The sequence below is a fragment of the Sycon ciliatum genome, chromosome 8 (assembly GCF_964019385.1).
Source record: "Sycon ciliatum chromosome 8, ocSycCili1.1, whole genome shotgun sequence".
NCBI classification, from domain to species: Eukaryota; Metazoa; Porifera; class Calcarea; order Leucosolenida; family Sycettidae; genus Sycon; species Sycon ciliatum.
In genome coordinates this window covers 21,260,499-21,268,684 of record NC_088650.1, presented here as the reverse complement: position 1 = coordinate 21,268,684, position 8,186 = coordinate 21,260,499, and the positions used below count along the sequence as shown (strand labels likewise).

The 8,186-nt window shown below is 44.5% G+C and overlaps 1 long non-coding RNA gene across 1 annotated transcript in view; it reads right to left on the bottom strand.

Moving 5' to 3' along the window:
- The window catches only part of LOC135822311 (uncharacterized), a 52,878-nt gene that overhangs the window by 23,490 nt on the left and 21,202 nt on the right, over window positions 1-8,186 (bottom strand). The window contains exon 2 of the long non-coding RNA XR_010554471.1: window positions 1,488-4,021. This is a non-coding gene — a long non-coding RNA (uncharacterized LOC135822311). The remainder of the gene's footprint in view (window positions 1-1,487; window positions 4,022-8,186) is intronic.

Here is an 8,186-nt window from a genome sequence, read left to right as displayed (position 1 = left end):
CATATACATTAGCAGCATATGTGAGCATAATGCCACATAATATGATAACTTTTCGCATAATAATAGCATAATGCTGCAATTATTTTTTCAGCAATGCGAAAAGCATAATTTCACCAAAATATTAGCATAATCTGTCAAGGCCTAATTGAATGCCATATGAAATTTAGGACCAGGCTGCCACCTTAATCAAACTATGGCAGGTATCTAAACGTATGGCAGGCATCTGAATGTATGGCAGGCATCTGAATGTATGGCAGGCATCTGACTGTATGGCAGGTATCTGAATGTATGGCAGGCATCTGAATGTGTGGCAGGCATCTGAATGTATGGCAGGCATCTGAATGTATGGCAGGTATCTGAATGTATGGCAGGCATCTGAATGTATGGCAGGTACTCAACTGTATGGCAGGTATTCAACTGTATGGCAGGTATTCAACTGTATGGAGACCACCTGAAAGTATGCAATGACGTCATAAACAAAAAGGGCCGACCACCCTGAAAAAATTGGCGATAGGTCTGTCCCTATTTTCCGTTTTTTTCATGATTTTAACCGGGAGTAATATTTCTTATGGTTTTCCTTTTTTTCAAATTAATGATGCTTTTTTGGTCTGCAAGTCTTGCATCTAGCTTTACTAGCATTAAATTTTAGAGACCACATTCCCCTTTTTCCAACATACCCCTGGGTGACAGGTGTTCCGTTCCATCGGGGCTTTACGTTATGCAGATCAGAAAAATGGCTCCTGTCATGGCGGCATTCTGGAAAGGAATTTAGACATGAAAGACTGGAGAAGCCGTGAGGAGAACCATTTTTCTAGCACTGCACAATGCATTTTAGAGGCGAAGCTGGAGGTGCTGGTGATTCCTTGACAAAACGATGGAGATGATATCTGCAGCGCCGGGGTAACTCGAAAACAAAATGCAATAGATCAAACACCATTCTACTACATCATGCCTTCAGTGTATGCTATCACAAAGTACTTGTCTACACCAACACGGTGCAATGCATATAGTTTATCTATCTTATCCAACACCACTGCACAAAGCCTTTCAAGGAAATGTTTTACATGGGCGGGCAAATTCGTCCAGACAGCATCGTGGAAGGGATATGGGAAGCGTGCGCTGAATATAAATTTTTGTTTTGTCAATGTCGGGACATAAGGCGGGTGCACGGATAAGCAGTGCCTGGATGCATGGGACAGAACTTAATGGGCATACACCCTCCAAGCTGCATGCAAACCCCATACATTGAAACAGGACTGACAAACAATCAGGGCCAGGCATCCTTACACCCCAAACATTCTGTCACTACAGTCCGGGGCCTTTAGCAAACAAGTATTACGGCTAGACAGTGCACGTTATGGTAGAAATTCAAAACTTTCCTTGCTAAATAATGTCCACTATAACAGAGGAGCTGAAAAATAGCACTGCTCATCTGCCAGTGTTGCTAACAAGATAAATTTAAGCACTCATCACCAGGTGATATTTACCTTGTAGACTTTTGGGATGGGGCTTCGGTCCACTACCCCATCCCTAGCGATGACGCAACTGATGGTATTCAGAGCAGTGGTGGAGCAGGCACCCGTGATGGTTTAGCAGGCAGCAGTGTCCACGTCGATGTACCTTATACACGGGTTGTAATTACAGCAGAACACACAAATCCGTCACACACTACTAGTAGAGTGGTGATAGCATGTGTTTGCAAAGAGCATGAAAGTTTTAACATATGCAACATAATAAAGTTAGCAAGAACCAGAGTAAATTGTAACACACCCAATACAAGTAAGCTACTGGAGATATGGTATAAACAATGCCAATTGCAGTTTTGTGCTGTTTGCTTATCTCATCTCCTCATCACCCACCAATATTGAGCACATTCCAACACTCTGTAAACTTGATTCTAGTAAGTGAACTGTATTTGTGTTAGTTGGAATACTTGCACCCCCCCCCCCCCAAATAGTGGGCTGGTGGGAATATAGGTAGCATCCACCTGTTAGACCCAAGTAAAACAGAGAAAATTGCAAGACGCTCGATGCAAGCAAGCTTCCTGAGACACGGTATAAACAATGCAAATTGCTGCTTTCTTTTAGCTGTTTCTTTATCTCGTCTCCCCATTACCCACCCATATTGAGCACATTCCAACACTCTCGGTAAACTTGATTCAAGCAAATGATTCAAGCATCTACATGAAGTTTGTGATGGAAATACATGCATTGAACTACCCCTCCCTCCCTTTTCCAAATATAATTCTATCAAGGTCTGGTATGAAGATAGGGTGAAAAGAGCAAATCACAAGGCACCCAATGCAAGCAAGCTTCTGGAAACATGGTATAAACAATGCCAATTGCATCTTTTTATGCTGTTTGCTTATCTCATCTTCCCTTCACTCACCCATATTGAGCACATTTCAACCAACTCGGTAAACTTGAAGCAAGTGAATGCATCTTGCGGTATGATTGGAGTACATGCATTGAGCTACCCCCAGCAAACACAGACACATCTGACGCACCTTCGGTCAAGGTATACTCTACCCATTGGCACCGTTCTGCCATATCCGAGAAGTCTTGGGATCAACTGCCATGCGGCTTGAGGTGACCTATCTGGGGGGTTGTGAGCAAAACATTGGACAGCTGCTCAGTAACATAACCATGCAACAGCGGCCTATGTGGCCACGGTTGCATGGAAATTTAAAAACTATGCAAAGGCAAAAGAGTCTACATGAAATCAGACATGCAAAGGAAAGTTGCAGGGATGCACTAAGAGTACATGCATCGCAAGTATACAAACCAGGATATAATTACCCAGGATGATGATGCTGGAGCTTCAGCTGGTCGTAGCGTAGCGCTTGATGTTGAAGAGATGACCTACAGGGTTTATCTGACCCTGATCTATGCTTAGCTAGCCCAGGGCAAGCCCCTTGCATGCAACCAGGACCAACCCTCCCTTGCAGCCCAGGTGACCCCCCCCCCCCCTGCAACCCGGGACCAAACCATTGCATACACAAGGTGTCAGCCCATGCAAGAGGGAAACAAGGTTACAAGTATGACATTGTGTAGTACTATACACCGGGTACAAAACAGAACGAAATAATTACCAAAGACGTGGTAGGTCCGCGCCTTGAGCTGGTCGTAGCGTAGCGCTTGATGTTGAAGAGATGACCTACAGGGTTTACCTGACCCTGATCTATGCTTAGCTAGCCCAGGGCAAGCCCCTTGCATGCAACCAGGACCAACCCTCCCTTGCAGCCCAGGTGAACCTCCCCATGCAACCCGGGACCAAACCATTGCATACACAAGGTGTCAGCCCATGCAAGAGGGAAACAAGGTTACAAGTATGACATTGTGTAGTACTATACACCGGGTACAAAACAGAACGACATAATTACCAAAGACGTGGTAGGTCCGCGCCTTGAGCTGGTCGTAGCGTAGCGCTTGATGTTGAAGAGATGACCTACAGGGTTTACCTGACCCTGATCTATGCTTAGCTAGCCCAGGGCAAGCCCCTTGCATGCAACCAGGACCAACCCTCCCTTGCAGCCCAGGTGAACCTCCCCATGCAACCCGGGACCAAACCATTGCATACACAAGGTGTCAGCCCATGCAAGAGGGAAACAAGGTTACAAGTATGACATTGTGTAGTACTATACACCGGGTACAAAACAGAACGACATAATTACCAAAGACGTGGTAGGTCCGCGCCTTGAGCTGGTCGTAGCGTAGCGCTTGATGTTGAAGAGATGACCTACAGGGTTTACCTGACCCTGATCTATTCCTAGCTACCCCAGGGTTAGCCCTTTGCATACACCCAGGACCAACTCTCCCTTGCACAGGGTCAAAAATATGAAAAAATTATATAGGATGGAATGTGATTAGAGGAAATTCTAGGATAGTAAAAATGTGATATGTAGTGAAGAGTTATGAAAATGGATGGATTGAGGTTACTGTTCAGCATCATCTGGCTGATTCTTCAGTCACAGCCAGAAACTATTGGTTGCACTGCAATATGCTTGCCAGTGTGACGACATCTGTTTCAGGTGAAAAAGCAGCCATGCAGGTACAACTGGTATCAGGAAATATTCAGTATTAATCATGGGAAAGAGAATAAGAGTAGATTAAAAAGAAGAAGAAATAATGGTACAAAAAGAACTGCATAACATACCATACATTCCTATGAGAATATTGTGATGGCATACAAACGTCTCTAGTAACTACTGCAAGTATTATTACTGACAGTCTGTTGCTAGTGTACTCCTTTGGGGAAAATAGAACATGTCAGATCATGATCTGCATTACACTCTTCACCCAACATCTTCCTTGGAAATTTCAATATGATTTTGGTTTATATTCAGCCCATCTATGGTGAAAACACCATAGTGGGTTGTCAAGTGCAAGCAAAGAGTTTCTGTACAATAGCTGCCGATTTCCAAACTAAATTTCAATCCAGCTTAGTTCAGTTGGCGAGATCGGTAGTTTCCTTTCAGTCTTTGTTTAGACCAGAAAGGTCATGGAATCACCAGCAGACCTCCTTTCCCCCTGCCCCAGTCCTAACAAACCCTCAAGCCCCATGATGGAACGGAACACCTGTCATTTTTGCAAACCAATGCTGCAACACCAAGTTGCTGCATTGTTTTGCCCCTCCCTTTTGGGGTATGGAACCATGGTGGAAATCTGGCAGGTTAAAATCTGGAATGAACACACATAACACACATAACACAAAGTACACACAGTACACAGCCTTACTCAATACAAATGACCACAGATTTAAGGAATGGAATTAAATTCTGGTGAGTGTCAGGGCCAAAGCATGGCTGCATATTCACGATGCCCCTCCCGCCCCCCCCCCCCCCTCCCAACCTCTTGCTGACTTCAACGTTGCACAACTGATGTATCGTAAACGCACAGAGTTTGGCCTGAAAAACAATTCCGACTAAATTTGACATCTGCCCAGAGTGAATCATTAGAATCTCCACTGAATGTTGGAATATTTAGTTAGGCTATAAACAGCCTTCACCCAGTGCAATCGGGAATTGGAATAAACTGCCAAAATTGGATTTTGAAGACACTTGGTTTCCCAACCTGGTTACTTCTATAGCGTTGCTCTCCCACAGGAAAGCCAGATAATTAACTGCTTCAGCTGAGATTGTGTGGGAGCCCCTTCAAAGGATTTTATTTCCTATTACCAGAACCACTACAAGGGTGATGAACGCATGAGAACGGGAAAGAGTAAGAGGACATCGCAACAAGGAATACTCAACAAAGATCTGGCCAAATCGCTTCTCCATTGACAGGAATACAGGACCAGTAATTGCAGACCAGTCCATTGCCTCTCGGAACAGCCTCCGTAAATCACCTAAAAATCAGCGACACACAAAAGCAACCCAGCAATGTTTACATTTGTACATGATGCATCTTCAGAGTATGCACACATAATTACACTTGGTCCATTTCATCGCAATTGTCGCTTATCTTCCACGTACCTTTTGACAGGCAAAAACCAGTCCGATCGCGATATCTTAGCCACTTTCGTTTGGGAGGTTGTGATGAGACAAGAGAGAAAAAAATCATCGCGACTAGCACAAGTGGCATTACGATTCGTACGAATTTAATGGGAAAGTGGGGAACCTTTCGCTGCAGTGAATGGAAACATTCACTGCAGCGAAATCCAAGGGCATGCAGCAGATCGAAGACCGGACCTGGAGCAGGGGAAATCGACATCCTGACCTGGAGAGGGTGACAGTCACGGCAGAGTTATACTGGAGAAGAACGGTGTTTTCGATGCGATGCCCGAGAAGCTTTGGTTGTTCCGTCGTGGCACTAGCACTCCTGAAGCTGGTCAGCATGTCCAGTGGGGCGTATGACAGCTGTTTGGAGAGGGCGGTGTGCCTCATTTAAAGGCATTGTTAAAACACTCGGTGGTGACATACAGGTCAAGCTGCCCGCCTTCCTCAAAGCGCCGAAGTGACAGCCACAACTGTTCCTTTCCCATCGCTGCCATACACCAGGCAGAGAAAGCAAGAGATACTCTACGCCAGCAGCTAAACACACCAACGAATGTCAGCTCAAGTGACAGCAACTCAAGTGATACAGAGTCGGATGAACTCAGGACCTGTGAAAGCGTGAGTGCAACAACGCGTTCCATCGCTGTTTTCTTTTGTATAAACATTTTTTGTAACCTTGGCCTTGCTTCATGTCTTTGACTTTTTTCATCAGATTCGATTGTTGAAATTTGTTCTAGTTTCGGAGAGTATTCATGTATCATGCTTCAGGCGATAGATAAGCGACAATTGCGATGAACCGGGCCAAGTATGTAACACAACATTCCCACAGCAGCGGAACAACAAAGTCTTCTCTCTGTTGTTACTCAGAGTTTTGAGTCACTCATTAGAGAATATAACTAAACTGACTACTATTAACCTGGCATAAAGAGTCCTCTATAAAGATGGTAAGAAGAAGAACTCAAATAGGGTGGAGAACATAACCGAAGACCGATAAGAATGGAACACCAATCCTCCAACTCAAAGAACACATAGGTTCTAATGATACGCTGTAGCTCTTGCCAATGGAAATTGACCTCGAAGAGTGACAAATACCAGGGACGGAACTAAGAAAGCACTGTTCATTTGTTCGGCTGTAAGCTGCCGAACAAAAATCAGCTATGTCCTCTCCTTCTATTCATCGTGCGATTAACTTTCACTCCAGGGACTCCGAGTGCACTTGTAATAACCGATCTTATTTGTTATCCAATAATCGACTCGACATGTAGTACTACACAAAGCTCGAGGTAAGAAGCAGCCCTCTTGCTAGCTACCCGCGGGGCATCGGGGAGGTTTTGCTCCATGTAATTACGTACGAAACTTACACACAACTCTGAGTTTCACGTATTACTATGATCATCAGACAACCTGCCTTGCCTGATGATCGTAGTAATAAGTGAAACTCAGAGTTGTGACAAAGCTTCCAATCTCTCTCTCTCTCTCTCTCTCTCTCTCTCTCTCTATTTTGTGTACAATGCTCTGCCCTACATGGGTACTGAGCACTTTTCGGACAGTGAAGCAAACCACTTGACTATGAAACTTACATAGGAACTGCACGTAATTTTCATACGTGATGGGTTGGGTTTCGCTCTACGTTATTTCTCCGCGATCTGAAGCATGCCTTACTACATTGGAGTCGCACCCGCTGCATGCGCCCACCGCATACACCACGGACCTAGACCACATTCTCCAGATTTACTAGTATATATAATACATTATAGAAGGGTAGTTTTCCTCGTGCTGTGGACATTGTGTTTTTGCGCAGCTTGAACTTTGCCGTGGATAAAACCCAGAGACTGCGAAAACCATACAAAAAATCCTACTGAGGGCCGAACGTAGGACACCGCTTTCCTGCGGATATCGCTAGAGAGATTTACGGATGAAAGTTGCCGTCTCTCCATGGCACGTACGATATGCAGACTTTCATACGTAATTATGTAGAGCGAAACCTCCCTATTGGTTTGTCTCTCTAGCTGGTTCCACTCAGTTTCTTTCAATTTTATAAACCAGACATGGGCATAATAAGCAGCCGGGGGTCGTTTCCTCAGTAACACACTGAATAAAGCAATGAGTAAGTCACAGAATGTTACATGGCACACATGTAGTACCTTATTGCAGGCTGGTCTGAAAGTAGTCATTTGTGTCCTAAGATGATGAAACGTAGCGTAAACTGCACATCTTAATGATGCACCTTCAATGAGTGTGAAGTGTTTGCACCTTTCCTGTAGTAAGCATACAGAGACACAGACCTGTGGCAAAGGTACTCGGACAAAACAGGACAGGTCGATGAACATCAATATGTATATGATCCTCACACTATACACAAAGTTCTAGTTTCAACGGTAGATATTGTATACACTTGTGATGCGGAACATGCATTTGAAAGATCATATGCTTGATCAGTGGTGCAAAATCTCCCAATCAGATAGAAGGCATTCCAACATGTGTGATGAAAACATTTCCCTGCCAATCGTCGCATGAAATCACACGATACAGTCAGACCTCGCTTATCCGGTCCTCTTTTATCCAGATCCCTCGCCAACCCGAAGAAAATAGCTGGTTACAGATTTACAGCATACGCGGTGTAGTCAACATAACCGGTGTTCAGTTCCCTTGCCTACCAGGACATTTTAGTGGAAAATGGATGTGTGCGGTT